The following is a 16,589-nucleotide window of genomic DNA, read 5'->3' on the forward strand; positions in this document are numbered from 1 at the left end:
GTTTGGCCGATAAGAGGTCAGAGTTGTTGGTCGAGGGGTGACTGACAGGTCGAAGCTGTAGGTTCTCTTTGTAGATGGGGGCTACTCCGCCTCCTATTCGATCTGGCCTATCTTGTCTGAGTATGGAGAAGCCCGGTGGTAGTGCAAGTGTAATGGCAGGGCCTGATGCTTCATGTAACCATGTTTCGGTGATGGCTAACAGGTCAATGTTATTACTGGTTATAATTTCATGAATATCAGAGGCATGAGCTGGGAGTGATCGGACATTGAGGAGGGCACATTTGATGTGAGGTGTGTGATGTTTGCTTGTGGAGGTGTGAGTGATGGTCATGTCTGGTATGTTCTGTGAGGTGGTGTTGCAGGGTGTGGCTAGGTTAGTGGGTGGTGGACTGTGGGTGTGTGGGTATTCCGTGCGGGGGCAGCGTGTGGAGGTGGTGCGGGAACTCAGTCTAGAGTTTCTGAATTCAGTGGGAAGGGCTAGTGTGCTAAGTTCTGGGGTCTGTGTGCGCGCTCTAAGTCTTTCTAGTCTGTGCAGAGTTACTACACAGGGTGTACGATCTGTCATGGTTGGTGTGATATCCTTAATAGCGAGATGCTTGTGGCAGAAGAGTGGGCTGGGTGGTGTGTGGATGAGGGGATGGATGGGAGGATAGAGTTTGAGAGTAGTGAGTGTGGAGAGGAGGGTGAGCAGCTTGGTGGCGGCAGCGGTGAGCTTGCAGGACGCTATGGGCATGATTGTGTACTTGGTGGTGCTGTGAGTGGGGGGACTCAACACACAACTTCAAAAGTGGTCTGTAAGCGACCATAGGGCACAACACAACTTCAGAAGTGGTCTGTAGGCGACCATAGGGCACAACACAACTTCAAAGGTGGTCTGTAGGCGACCATAGGGCACAACACAACTTCAGAAGTGGTCTGTGGGCGACCATAGGGCACAACACAACTTCAGAAGTGGTCTGTGGGCGACCATAGGGCACAACACCAGGCACAGTATGAGCCACACCCGTATAACGATCAAAAAGCACAGCAACGGACAATGGGTGGCTGAGCTTGGCCAAAGGGCATAGCAGTGATATGGGTAACAGGAGAGCACTATTGTAACTAGTATAGAATAGCAATTGAACAGCTAGTGACAGTACTCACGTTATTTATGTCCTAGTGAGAATTTGATCATCCACGTCCATCCATGAACGAATGATACCTTAATGAGGAGAATGTGTGTGATCTTGGAGGTCCAACGGTAACGGTAGCTTCCCGGTGCGAACAGGGGCAAACAGGGCAATCGGCCTTATGTTGGCCTTGGGTGGCCGCCGGCTTCCGCCTGCCGGCGGATGTGTGGCCTTAGGAGCTGCCTACACAGCGTTGCTAGGCAACGTGCAACGCCCAGCCTCGCTTTCGGGCCGCATCGCGCCCGACATTTTGTTTTTTGGAAAAATGTCGGCGCGAGCGGATCTGGGGGCTCTGGAGGCACAGGGGGCTCCTGTGATGAGGTGGGGTGCCCAGGGGGGGCAGATGGCCAGATGCAGTTGAGGTCTGCTGCTGATCCTTAGAGGGGATCCATGCCGCCTCCGTCGAGTCGGGGTCTCCGCTGAGGTCCTGGACGGTGGTGGGGGGCTCCTGCCCTCTCCACGGCGATGGGGGTCTGAGGGGGGCAAACAGGGCAATCGGCCTTATGTTGGCCTTGGGTGGCCGCCGGCTTCCGCCTGCCGGCGGATGTGTGGCCTTAAGAGCTGCCTACACAGCGTTGCTAGGCAACGTGCAACGCCCAGCCTCGCTTTCGGGCCGCATCGCGCCCGACATTTTGTTTTTTGGAAAAATGTCGGCGCAAGCGGATCTGGGGGCTCTGGAGGAGCAGGGGGCTCCTGTGATGAGGTGGGGTGCCCAGGGGGGGCAGATGGCCAGATGCAGTTGAGGTCTGCTGCTGATCCTTAGAGGGGATCCACGCCGCCTCCGTCGAGTCGGGGTCTCCGCTGAGGTCCTGGACGGTGGTGGGGGGCTCCTGCCCTCTCCACAGCGATGGGGCTGGAGACTTTAACACTCAATGTGTAAAAATGCGAGCAGTGGGACAGGGGTCAAAAAAGAAGAGAATATCCTATTTGGGTAGAAGATGGCAAGTCTTCTTTACTGAGTGGACCATTAAGATGCTCAGTGGCTCCATTAAGGGGGATCTCCCCGGTTCAGTAACATGGAGTAGGGGTAAATCCTCCTCGACCCTAGACTACATTCTTCTCTCCTCACAGATCTTTGAGATGTGTACGCAACTGGAGATTAAAGAGGGGGGTGCGAGTGATCACAAACGTCTAGTGGCAGTAATGTCTTGGAGCTTCACAAAGAAAGTTGTCTACCTAAAACAATCATTCACTTTGAATAATGGTAAGAACGGATTGGTAAGTAAAAGAGCAAGGGCAGACGCTTCAATGATAAACTGGAGGACTATGAGAGGAATATATCAATTAGGGAATGGAGGGAAAACTGCAATCCATTAATTTTCCATGATTTTCTGTGGTCTTTGGACCGACCAACTGGCACAGTCACCAGAAAACAGAGGGCGCATCATCATTCTTTCGACGAAGTAACGTGGGGGAAGAAAAGAGAAATGCAACAGGACAATAGGGCATGAAGCATATTACTCTATCATGAGATCAATATGCCGAGACTGCTCAGAAGATCAAAAGAGCATACATTAACTGGTCTCATCAAAATCAAGCACTACACCTCCAGAAGGATGTTGAGAGAATAATCGAGGCACTCAACGAAAACAACTCTTGTAATTTTTGGTCAATTGTTAATGGAGTGAAGAATGCTCTAAATCGAGATCTTATAAATTCAGTAACAGTATTAGACTGGATAGAGCACCTGACGTCTCAGTATCAAAGGCCACAGGGCACCTTTAGCTATAACATCATAGATGTCCCTTGGGAGTTGAATGTTGAAGAGAGAGATGTAAGGGATCTGATAAAAAAGGCATCATCCTATCGGGCGGCGGGGCCATACGATCTGACTTATCAGGTACTCAAAGGAAACATACATTTATGGGGGCAAGTCTTAACCCAGCCGTTCAATGAAATTCTGGTCAACAGAACACTCTCCAAGTTCTGGACCACCTCGATCATTGTTCCCATATTCAAAAAGGGCGACTGGACATCAGCTTTGAATTATCGCTGTATAGCCCTTTTGGATGTGGACAGCAAATTGTTCGACCTTGATGGAAAAGTCAGGCACAAAGGAGGGTAAAAATCTCTTTGGGGCCTGGATTGATCTGTCAAGGGAGTTCGATCTAGTGAATAGAGATCACCTTTGGGCTAAATTGGATAGTTGGGGATACCAAAACCATTATTATCTATTCTGATCACTCTGTATATAGATAATATGGTGAGGATAAGATTAGATGGTGGAGGTTCTCTCTCCGACTACATTAAGGTGGAAAGAGGGGTCAGGCAGGGTTGCTTGGTGGCACCCTTCCTTTTTAACTTATACCTGGCAAATATGGGACGGAAATTGGAAGCTTCGGCTCTGATAAACCCTAGGGTAGGAGACAGTATAATTAAATGCCTTGTGTATGCAGACAATATCATCCAATTGGACATGACTGGAGATGGTCTGCAGCGATTGTTGAATTCCCTGGAGGCATATATTAAGGAAAACTATCTCCTAGTCAATCCTCGCAAATCAAAAATAGTGGCCTTTAAGAGTCGAGGCAAACAGGGGTCCACATTTATTTGGACTATGGAAGGACAAGCTATTCCGGTGGTTAAGGAGGTCACCTACTTGGGTTTTTTCCTTATGATATCATATGTTATTTGTAACACGCTTAATACCCAGAGGTTTCTAAGCGCGGACCCGGGGATCGAACCTGTGGTGCTCTGTGTCGTCTAACTTCTAGGGCGAGCATGTTGCCCCTGGGCTGTCCTCCCTATCCTTGTATGCGTCTGCGAGTTTGGCCCAAAATGGCCAAGATCTCTTGGGGAAAACATCTCAACTATCAGCCCAAATGGTGAAAATTATTAGGAAAAATTGCAAGTTTTCAATCTCACCTTTAGTTAAACATTATACAGCAATGGTCATCCCAACTCTTCTATATGGCCTGGAGGTGAAACCTTTGGTTTGGGAATTAGACTGGCAGCGCGTGAAGGGACTCATAAGGAAAAGGGTTTTTGGTCTCCCACAGAGTCTCCTAATAGTAAGTCTACGGTATGAGCTGGGGATTAAATCTGTAAAGGTACAAGTAACCAGGAGGCTCATTTCTCTGTATCAACAGATAATGGCCCCTCAGATAGACTCCCTCTATGAAGACCTTCACTTTCACCTGATCTATCAAAGTTCACCCCTCTTGGGCGCCCTCCAGAGCTTGGTGCTGTGAGCCCTCGCTGACTGCTATACTGATGTGGACACTCTCATCACCAACCCAGATAAAACCAAAGGGGCCCTCATGCGGATGGACTGGATCCATACCATAGACCAAATGTGAAAGCTGATGTTGGGAAGTTCACATTCTCCTTATGACAAAAAAAGGGCTTTCTCTCAAGATATCTGAGAAAGTTCCTGGATCCCAAAATTAGACAACATTTTCTAAGGTTCCGACTGAACCTGTTATTCCTGGGAGGAGGCATGTCCTGTTGAGGCTGTGACAACAAAGGGAAAAAACTGTGCAAAGTGGTGAGGACCCTCGAAAGTAGTCCCTAAAACATTTCATGATGGCTGTTAAGATGGATTTCTGAACTCTGTCCTGGAGGGGCAGAGGTTCAGAAGGCCAGCCTAGTTTCTTGGAACAGGGTAACCTCTGGACAAGCCAGACCAATCAAGGTAGCGATCGCGGCGGTCAAGACTAGGTCTCAAGAGGGGTGAGGGTGACTGAAAGCCCGCAATGAGCACACAAAGCAAGGACACTTACAAATTACTCCAAGCAGGTGTTATATTAAAAATATAGACACATTTATTACAAGGTCTTTGTAATATTGACCATAGTACAGAATCACGATAAAACTCAAGTAAACCAACACATCACAATCAAATACAATATATATACAATTACCGAAGGGTCTAAAGAGTTAGAAGCACGAAATATGCAGACCACCTAGCTGGGGAGGAGAACAGGCAGTGCAAGTAATCGTTTAGACCCAGTTCGCCTTCAGAGGCCACCTAACTAGAAGGAAGTCCGAGCCCTACGAAGAGTGGAGCCTTGTGCTCAAAAGTACCTGCATACGCTGGTGCCGATGGGCCAAGGGGAGTCTCTTTAAGGAAGTCAGGCAGTTCAGAGTGGTGAACAAAGGAGGGCGAACAGATCTCTGCTACTCAAGCGCGGCCTCCACTTGCGGGCAGAAGCAGAGCGCGAGTGCGAAAAAGGGGTGCTGTTTAACACAGCGAGGAAAAGCTACGGGCTACTGCAGGAGGGCGACCAGTTCCTAGCGTTGCTACTCACCGGTCCCCGATGCAGGCAGACCCAGGCTTCTCCGCGTCAGTTTCAGTGCTGGCAGGTTCAGATACGAGCAGGGGACGTCTCGGCGTCGTGTAGATTCCGCGGCAGCAGAAGTTAGAGTTGAGGATGTCCCAAACGTAGTGAACCCGCACATATTGTTACCACAGCAGGGCAACGGAGCAGCCGTGTGTATTTCAGCCCAAGGTACACTTCTCACTTCAGACCTGGGAATCCCAAGTGTACGAATCGTGTGAGAGTGCTAAGGACTCGGAATACAACACAACCTGTCGGCGGTAACAGAGCAAGACTCCGGTGTAGGCTGGTCAGTCCACTGAATGGCCCAGAGACGCTTCCGAAGGCTTACATGCAGGAGATGATGAAGATGCCGAGAATAGTTGTTCCCACTATTCCAAAGGGTCGAAGTACCAGTACAGGCCTTCTTGTTCGATCAGAGGCAGAATGGTTTCACAGAGCGACAGCAGTGCAGAGGAGCAGTCCTTCAGCGGGTCACCAGTGATTCCTCGGTTCAGCCTCGTGGTTGCAGGATACTTGGCTCCTGTATCCGTCGTTCGTGAGTTCCCTTTGCGCCAAAACGGAGGGGACCCAATGGGAGATCTGCTCACAAAACACTCACACCATACGTGGACCTATCGCGGACCACGGTGGTCCCAGGCATTCAAGACACACTAGACTCTCTGGCACCCAGGATGTGTATTGGGACCAGACATCCCAGCCCACATCCTGGAGGCACACACAAGGCCTGTAGAAGCCCGCGAAAGCATCTGTGTTTCGCGGGAAAGTACATGCCCAAATAAGGAAGGCACCGGGTCGGCTCGACCGGGGGAAGGTGAAGGGGGCAAGACAGTCAGCGGGCAGGACAAAGAGCCTCGTGGTCTGGCCATTTTGGGAGCCAGGCCACCATTTTGGGCTATGCACGAGAAACGCGCTTAAACAGCCAAAAGGAGCTCAAAACTCAAAGAAACGATCACTGCCACCAGTCCCGTCCGTGAGTCACTTGCACCGTTCATTAACAATCCAAAGAGAGTGTCTATGGCCTGTAGAGTGACTAGAGACCCAAGAGAGCAGTAACTTAGCTTACAGTGCCCTCTTGTGTCATGTTGCGCGAAAGCTGCAACATGATAAATGAACTACGGAAAACAACATTTCCCGGTACTGACTGTCTTAAGGGCATGTCAGTTTCCCCGTAAGAATGGAGCGAAAGCCCAGAGGAGTGCGGCGGAAGGCTGCGCTTCTCTGGCAAAGTCTAGATCAGGGTGAGAACAACAGCAAAAAGTTTAGGGGTTGCCACATGGAAGGAAAATGACCTACAATTAAGAAATCTTTCCTAACAATGGCATGCGAGGGCACCTGGGAAGTGAGAAAGAGGTGTCTGTGCCAGCTGGTTGAAACTGAGGACCGCCTCCTCTCTGAGATGTTTTAGGACAGGCTTAGAGCAGGCCAGGAAACATGGCTAACTATTAAGGAAATCCGGATTCTGCACTTGAGTGGTATCATACCATTAACTTACTACTGAAATGCCTCCATTACATTTCAGGCCGGAAGGACGAAGATGCAGGAGGTTTGTGCTTTCTCTGCTCTTCTTTTCACCGCTCTGTACTCAACTTGTTTTATGAAATGTGTCGGATTTTTTAGGGATGGTGGAAGTTATATATATTTTTTTGCCTTTTAATTAATTTTTATTGTAACTGTTTAACTTACTTATTTTATATTTCAATTGCTGATTTATAGGAATTTGTGTATGTTTTATGTGTGTAAAAATACATTTTGCGGTTCCAATACACAAATAAATTTAAAAAAATAAAAAGATATCCTTGGCTATAAGCGCAGCTATCTCTCATCAGGCAAAAAAAAAAAAGATTGCGGCTGTTTCATTTATAAACACCCGGTTTCTTGGCAATTTACCTGAGATATAGCTATTTTGGAGACGGTGGTGCCCTCTTTTCTATGTAATATTTAAAAACTACTCGACGGAATAATCCCAAATGACAAAAAGGACACAAGTCAACATTTCGTGCCCAAGTTGTTTCGCACCTGGTACAATTCCGTCCAGCGTTTTGGGCTGTGCAGTGGAGCAAAAAGTGACCTTTTTTGTCTATGGGAAAATGAATTGGGAGTAGGCTGCACATTTTTTTTTTCTTTCTTAATAAATGTTTTTTTTTTATTAACCATTCCCAAAATGTGCCGTCTGTGGGTGGGGTGGGGAGTGGGGCAGGCATACCTAGTTGACGTCACATTTTCGACCAAATACGTCGCACAAGTCAAAAGCTATTAGCAATTCATTTTTTCTGTTTTCCAATGAGAGACGACTCACCTTAACTATAGGGCGGCGGTACTTCCTCCCACACACGTTTTCTGCTGCACAGGGCCGCTCAAATCCTAAAAGCGGCCCTGACTAGTGATGAGAGCAATTACAAAGTAGTGCTGGGGGAGGAGAAGGTGAGTTACAAATCGTACTACTTATATTTGCCTTGCAGTATATCTCAGACTCGGATTGTTTAGTTCCATTAGCAGAAATGCACAAAGCTAATCACTTTTCTTAATAAATACCAAATGGTAAAGTATATGGTTGATCTAAGGTTTGCTTGATCCCAACTAATTATAGTATGTGATTCACTTAAATGCCGAACATTCAGCACCTGTGCAAATGACGGTCCGAGAAAACCATTAATTGTAAGACCTTTCACACGTGTGATAGAGATCAAATTACTTTATCTGTCAGAGCATCAGTGATTAGCCTTCGGCCTGAAAAGCTTAGTTGATACAGAACATAGGTCACCTTAATGTCATTATTATAGATTCATATCGGAGTGGGTGGTGCGATTAACGAAGCACTCCGCTAACCCGAATGCCATTTGAAGAATTGGTGTTTTAACTAGCCATTTCCGAGATATTTTAAAAGCAGGAAAGCTGCCAGTGATATTCATGAGAATGTCTGTCTTTGTATTTATATGTAACATTATCGTATTACAAAAAAAAGATGTACTGCACGCTTCACACGTGGCTAGCTGCATGGGTCCTTATGGTGTGTGCAAAACTATTACCCCAAGCACATTTTGGGGTTTCTTCTTGGGTCTGTTCACAATTTTGGCGGCATTGCATCTGATAATACCACCGACCTCAGCTGCTATTAAAGCATGCGTTACATTACTGTTAAACGTTGTAAGGACCGCATGATTCCAAGCCATGCAGGCCTTTCAATTTTTCCCACAATTCTGGAGTTTCACAGGACTCCACGGGGAGTGTCGCACTTTCCGTCTGCTTTTGTGTGGTATTAATTATCGCCACACAAAAACATCGCAGCATGTGGTAATGACGCATGCAGCAATAGAAAATTCCCATGAAGTCATACAGGACTCCAAAATGGAGACTAGCTTTTGGATCCAAGGACCTTGCAATTATGTGGAACTGTAAAGTCACTTCATGCTTCTGGCATGAAATAAATGTATTGCCGTTTTGCAGTATTTGAAACACTGCAAAACTTGTAACCACGCCCGAAATATATTCTAAAATACTCGTGGTTTTCTTACTACCGCCGAACCCATAGCCAGCGTCCTTGTGCATTCTTATTGATTTACAGTGAGTCCGCAGCTGTTGTTTCGATAAAATTGACAAATACAACGGGCCTGATATACAACCATGTTTTCAATGGGACTTTCCCCATGTTAAAATTTTTTCTAAATCAGACCCAATATCTTGAAGCCTCTAAAAATCCCATCTCAGTGGGGTGTCTTAAAAAGCACCATTTCACCTGCAAATCCTAACCGTCACAGGCTTTACTCATCCCAGTCTACATTTAATTTGAGGGTGGATTGTGTCTGAGCAGTCTGCTTTAGTTGTGATACTCATAAAACATAACACTTACATTACCACATACCACGTGTACGTAACCAACACCAATTTAATTAATCCATAGAAGTAACCTTCAGGACGGAAAACAGAAAGTATCTATTAAAACAAAACAATGAAACGGGGAGTGCATTGCTCTACACATAGCACATGTCTACGATGAGTCGGAGCTGCTGCTTAGGCAAGCCGTTATTCTTGTGAGTTTCTAATTGGAATAATTGTGCATTTCAGCTGTCTCCACTCTGGGGGGGATTGGAGCTCAGTGAATCGAGGGAATCTACCAGGAAATGGTGTGCTGTGTGTATGTATATAACTGAGGTAGCCAGTGACTTTTTTTTATGGCTGGCTAGCAGTTTGCAACTTGAATTTGTGACCCCTCATCTATATGCAGAAATTGTTCCAATCAATAAGGGAATTACAACAAACAAAAAAACTGTGTTGGAAACGGGGTGGGTACCCCTTAGAGCTAATGGAAATTCCCCACTCCAGCAGGCTGTTTCCTGTCTTTGCCAAGAAGACCTGCAATCATTACAATGTGTTCCAGTTGTTGTGATATTGTATGACTCTGTACTGTGCTTACAAGATGCCTGCGGCAAGCAGCCTCATTTCCTTTGGTTCTTTTGGCTCCTCACTCTTCTCAGGCAACTTAAGAATTATTATTAGCACTTTGCTCAACGTTTTACATTATAAGTTAAAGGCCAAAATAAGTGCTCAAGCTGCTTTCATGAATGGTTTATTTGATGACATTGTAACTATAAAAATGAAGCAAAAAGAGATTATGCAAACAGCTATCATGAAGTATGTAGATTGGAGGCTCAGTTTCATCCGCTATGTCTTGATATAACAAGCATTGGCAATGCCAATTGTTTGCGTTTACAGCTGTTCTTTGCATTTTGGATTTATAGGCACCAGGGTGCCAGGAGGAGTCTGCACGTTTTCAAAGGAGGATGTGATAAGGGGTGCAGGTGTGCAATATAATGAGGAGGAGAATAGAACAAGGGAGTAATCCATTAATAGAGGGTGACATTCATGAACACGAGGAAATATGAGTGAAAAAGGGGTAGAGTGAGAGGGTAAGAAATAAAGCGAAAGTGTGAGAGGAAGGATGAGAGTGGTAAGGTGAGTTGGGGGGATGGATGGGGTAGGGTGGAGTAAGGTGTTTGGGGGAAAACATGTATAGGGTGGGTCGACCCAGAGAGATGGGGTAGGGTGCGTGGTGGAGATATAGAGGGAATGATTAGGGTTGAGTAGAGAAATAGGGGGTAGAATGGGTGGTGGTAGAGAGAGGGGATTAGGGTTGGTGGGAATAGAGAGGTAGGACAGCTGGATGTGGTACAGAGAGAGGGGTGGGGTGGATGGTGGTAGAGAAGAAGGTGGGATGGGGCAGGCTGGTGGGGGTTGGGTGGGTGGGAGTAGAGAGAGTTGGTGGGGTGGGCGGGGGTAGGGAGATTTGAAAGGCTGGGTGGGGGTAGAGAGTGTTGGGTAGGGCGGGGGTAGAAAGTGTTGGGTTTTAGATAGAGCTGAGTGGTGTAGGGTGGATGAGGATAGAAAGTGGGGTAGGGTAGGTTGGGGTAGAGATAGTGGGGTGGGGTTGAAAGTGGGGGCAGGCAGGGTGGGTGGGAGTACAGAGAGTGGGGTTAGAGAGTGTGGGGTAGGGTGGGTGGATATAGAGTTGGTGTAGGGTAGGTGGGTATAGAGATTGGGGGTAGGGCAGGTGGTGGTAGAGAGTGGGGGTTGAAAGAGTGGTGGAAGAGTGGGTGCGGTAGAAAGAGTGATGGTAGGGTGGTTGCGGTTAGAGAGAGGGAGTGGAGTAGAAAGAGTGGGGATAGAGTGAGTGGGAATAGGGAGAGTGGGTGGCATAGAAAGAGTTGGGGAAGAAAGTGGGGGTTGGGTGGGTGAGGGTAAAGCAAGTAGGGGTAGAGGGAGTGGGTTAGGGTGGGTGGTGCTACGGTAGAAAGAGTAGGGGTAGGGTGGGTGGTGGTAAAGAGTGGGGGTAGAGAGAATGGGGATGGGTAGAGCAAGCAGGGGTACAGAGTGGGGCTTGGGTGGGGGTAGAGAGAGTGGAGGTGGGTGGGGTTAGAGAGCCAGTGGTTGGGTGGGGTAGAGAACTCTGTAGGTGGTGGTAGAGAGAGTGGGGGTCAGGTGGGTGAATGGGGGTAGAGAGAGTGGGTAGTTTGATGTGTGGAGTAGATCAAATGAGGGTCTGGTGGGTGGGGTAGGCTGTTTGGGAGGAGAGGTGGTAGGATGGGTCGGGGTAGAGAGGGGGTGGGTATGTCGAGAGGCTGGGTGGGTAGGGGTAGAGCGAGTGGAGTTTGTGTGGTTGGGGTAGAATGAATGTGGGCTGGGTGGTGGTAGTTAGTTAAGGGCAGAACACATGAAGATCAAAGCAGCCTCAGGAGGACTGCAGTACCCCAAAATATACCAAACAAAACCCAACCAGCAGTAGAGTGAGTGGCATTGGAGTTGATGAGGGGGGAAAGAGTGGGGGTGGAGGTAGAGAGGCAGCCTTGGGACGACTAAAACAGATTAGAAATAAAAATGAGCACAAAAATAGCCCATGTTTGATAAAACAGGAGAGTAAAGCCATAACCATATGCAGTGGCATAGCGGAGGCCCCCCGCAGATTTCGCTGCGAGGGGGCCTCACTCCTTTATGTCCTGGCGGGGGGAGTGACTCCAAAAAGAAACACTTTCTCACTTTCTCCCCTGCACACCATGACATGGAGGCATCCTGCTCCATGATAGGATGAAGCGTTCCTGCTTCATGGAGCTGGAGGTCTTGTTCCCTGTCCTGGATCAATGGATTGAAAGCTAAGAAAATGTAGTTTGTGCAAATGTGTGCGTGTGCGTGCATGTAAGCGCGCATATCTATATAATGTAATGTGTGTAAATGAGTGAGAGAGTGCATGATGTACGGGTGGCTGCCTGGGTGTGCTTGTGTGAGTGTATGATGAAAGGATGCATATATAATTATATGGGTGACTAGATGTGTAAGTGTATGGTGAATGCCCTGATCACTTACTCTTCATTATTTATTTATTTATTTGAAATGTTTAGTCCATCGCGCCACAAGCCCGCCAGCCTTAGGGCGCGCAAACAACAAAGAGAGGCAGACAAACAATCGGACCAGAAAATGCATAGCAAGTTGCTAGGAAAAACCAGGGGCGAAGCTCAAGAGTCAAGGAAGTGGACCAGAAGAGCAGTGTATGGCTAATCAGGTGAGAGATTGAAGAGATGAGTTTTCAAATCCTTCTTGAACTTTGAAGGTGCCTCAATCAGTCTAATGCTAGGTGGCAGTGCATTACAGGAGCAGAGACCTTGAGAGTTGAAGCTGCGTGCACCTGCCTTCACCAGCTTAAACCTTGGTTGAATGAGTCTCATATGCTGTTGTGATCTGAGAGAGCGACATGGAGCATGTAATTGGATGCGCGCCGAAAGATATTTGCGGACAGCATTCACCACACATTTGTGAGTTAATGTTGCAATTTTGTCGGTGATGCGATGTTTCACTAGAAGTCAGTGTAGGGCCCTTCTGGCCATCATAACGTGAGAGCGTCTGGCCAGACCAGCAACAGCCCGCACTGCACCATTCTGAGTAACCTGGAGGGTGGATATGGCAGAAACGGCGCAACCAATGAACAAGCTATTGCAATAGTCTATCCAAGTGTTCATGAGGACTGAGTCCAGAGTCGCCAGGTTCTCCTGTGTAAGAAATGGTTGCATATTATGTAACAGTTTGTTTATCAAACCACAGGCAGTTCTGAAAGCGACCACATGATGACGCATGGAAAGTTCTGCATCCAGAATCACTCCAAGTGTTTCTACTTTCGTTTGTATTAAAACAGGCATGTCTGTGATGATAAACTTTGCATACTCTCCTGACAGAGATCTTAGCTTGTGGCTTGAGGCGACAATAAGGATCTCCGTTTTACTTGTGTTCAGCAGCAGGGAATTGACAGCCATCCAGACATGAATGGACCTGTAGATGGTACTCAAGGTTGCCAAATCTACATAATATGAGCCTGAGATTGTAATGTCAGCTTGGATGTCATCAGCGTAATTTTCCTCCAACATGCCCAGGCTAAGTAACAGGAGCAAGAAGGAGATCATGTAAGTGTCAAACAGCATCGGTGTGATGCAAGACCCCTGAGAGACACCTCAGGTGATAAGAGAGGGGGCAAAGGAAGCCTCCCCCACACTGACTCGTGTGGTCCTGGGACCCAGAAATGAGGAGATCCACAGAGCAGCTTTAGGTGAACAGCCCGCCACTAACTGAATTCTTTCAGCTAAGAGATCATGATCTACAAGATCAAAAGCCGAAGATAGGTCTAACAACATCAAGGGCGGTAAAAGCCCCCGATCCATTTTCTCTAATACATTTGCCTTGAGATCATAGCCATCTCAGTGCCAAAGCCTTTCCTGACCCGGATTGACAAGGGAGAAGATTCTCATAGGCCTCTACGTACTTCTGGAGTTGCAGATGTGCCACTTTACCAAAACCTTCAGTAAAAATGGCACATTAGTAATAGGCCGATAATTGTCTGGAATAAATGGGTCCAGAGATTCCTTCTTTAGTAGAGGAGTTACCCAAGCCTCTTTTAAAAAGAGAGGGACATTACCTTCAAGGAATGAGCAATTAATACATTGTGTGACCCACAGACTTAGACTTTCGTAACATTCTATAAACAAGCTCACCGGACTGGCATCACTATGACATGAAGTGGGCTTCATAGTGGCAATTGTTTCTGACACAAATGATTCAGAGCAGGGGGTAAAATTGAAACCACTGCTTTATAAGCTACAGCTGATATCTCATCTGGTGAGCACAAGTCCCTAACCTGTAGGGTATTGATTACCTTCTTAACAAAGACGTCATGAATGGCCTGACACCAGTGCTTATCTTTAACCGGAATGGATGCAGGGTAAGGTTGGCTCTTGAACTCATTTAATATTGAGAACAGTTGGAGTCCGACTTGACATTCTGAATTCTGCTGTTGTAAGAGTCAGACTTAGCATTCTTGATGGCCTCTTTGTATTGTATAACATGGGTCTTGTATGAGGCCACTGTAAAATCAGATGGATTTTTATGCCAGTCATGCTCCGCAGCGCACTGCTGCTGTCCAATGTGGATAATGGCATAATCAAACCAAGTATTTTTTGTAACTTCAGATTTGAGGGTTCGGATTTTTAGGGGCACCAGCATATTAGTGTCCTCAGAGAGTGATTTAGTTATATGGTGCGCAATGTTGTCTGCGCTTTCAAATTCTTGACAAAAGTGGAGCAAACTTTTCTGGGCTAAGAGCTTTTAGGTTGCGTATACTCATTTCTCTCCTGGGATTGGAATTCAATTTGGCCGGGGGAGCTGGATACATGATGTCAAAAGATAACAGGCAGTGAGTGATCCGACCAGATACAAGGTGAAATGACCAAGGAGGTCAAGGAAAGTTGATGCACCAGTAACCAGTCCAAAGTATGGCCCGTGCTGTGTGTGGGACAGTCCACAACTTACGCATAGCCAATGACATTACAGGCGTCCACGAGAGATCTAGTGGTAGCGTCTGTAAAGTCATCATGCCAGAGGTTGAAGTTTGCTTCATAGGTAAGTACTGGGATGGGGAAGAGGGATGTGGAGGTAATGGTGTGTGCTAGTGTTTAAGGCCTGTCTTACTTAGGGGCAATCTTTATTACTTCAAGCCCTACTCTTCCTCGTCCCGGTACTTGTGTATGAGAATGTTGCCTCAAACACAAGTACTGGGAGTAGATAGAGGGACGTGGATGTAATGCCTGGTTTAGCTACCTGTAATCTTCATTACTCCTAATCCCAGTATGAGGCATAGGTAAGTACTGGGATGAGGAAGAGGGACGTGGAGGTAATTCTGACGCGATTAGCTGCTTTTGGTGGTTGGGGTGGCAGTCTAGACCAGCCCACAGTGTGGTGTGACTTGTGATGTGTTGCAAGGGATGTGGGGGGACCCCCTAAGGAAGGCTTGCAGGGGAGACCCCAAATGTTGTGCTCTGCCACTCCCTAAAGCGCTCACCTCAAAGCGTGAGCCAGGCCCAGATATGGGCGAGGGTATATGGTGAGAGGTGAAGAATCTGGCAAAATGCAATATGTGCAGTTTCGTCATCCCTGAATTCCAGGGTATAAAGGTCCCAAATCCCATCCTTCCATCCTCCTTGATAAACTGAAAAGAGGCCTCTCTTGTTGGAAATATCCAGCATCGTCATATTGTGCACAGGAGCAGGCACAATCCCGTGAAACGTGCCGTTCCAGGCAGTGCACACACTAGAACTTTACAGTATGCAGCACAGCTCTCCAGCATAAGAGTCCGGGCCATTTCCAGATCAAAGACACCAGATTTGTAAAGTTGCATGACTCTGCTTCATTAAAACAACAGTCCTGTTGAGAATTTGTGTTCGACTCGACCTGCCCATCCAAGGAAAAGCATGCGAGGTCCATGAGCGCAGAAAACAAAGCAGCACATAAACCAGCGAACAGCGCTTGCAACTCTCTCTGTGCTAGAGGGTAGGCTGTTCGAAGTGCAGCACCTTCAAAGATAGGTCGGGCTGCTTAAAAATGTGTTACAAGTGGATGCTGTTCAATCTCGGTAACTTGCACGTGATGTATTTTCTCTTGTGTTACACTTTCAAAACTATTGCGAACCGTGGGTTTTCACCCATTTTTGTTTTTACAGCAAATGCACAATTTTAACTATTTTTTAAAATGTTCTCAGGGAAACGCCTGACAATCTACTTTTTTGATGCATGCTCCCTCGCTGTGATTACACACAACAACAGTTTCGTGGGAAACATTTACTTCCCTCCAATTAAATACTTCATCGGCCACAGCTTTTTAGTAAACACCTGTACTTTTCAACGCGTATGGGGGTAGAGGGGGAATGAGATGCCGCCAGTGATCACACTAATTAATTCCCCAAGAAAGCTCCAAGATAAATTCATGCCCAGCTGCCATCAGACCATCAGACCCCCCACCTACCTCCCAGAGAGCTGCACTCCCAAGCAGCATGCTCCATCCCAGAGACTGCTCAGTTTTGGTGCAGTTTGCCCTCTAATGGTCGTAGACTCGAGACTACACGAAGAGAGATCATCCTGCCCAGAAACACTCCGCGCAGCCCACTCCCATGTTGGGTCGATTCCCATGTGCAGCTATAGCTCCATTAACGCGGCACGTGAAAGAAAGCACAATACATGTTTCTGCAGTCTGGAACTATGACAACAGTTAGCAAAAAACAAAATAATCCCTTCTTTACCATACCAATATCACTGTGGGGTGTAATCCTCCCACA

This window comes from Ambystoma mexicanum, chromosome 7p (genome assembly GCF_040938575.1).
Source record: "Ambystoma mexicanum isolate Mex_15411 chromosome 7p, UKY_AmexF1_1, whole genome shotgun sequence".
Classification (NCBI taxonomy): Eukaryota; Metazoa; Chordata; class Amphibia; order Caudata; family Ambystomatidae; genus Ambystoma; species Ambystoma mexicanum.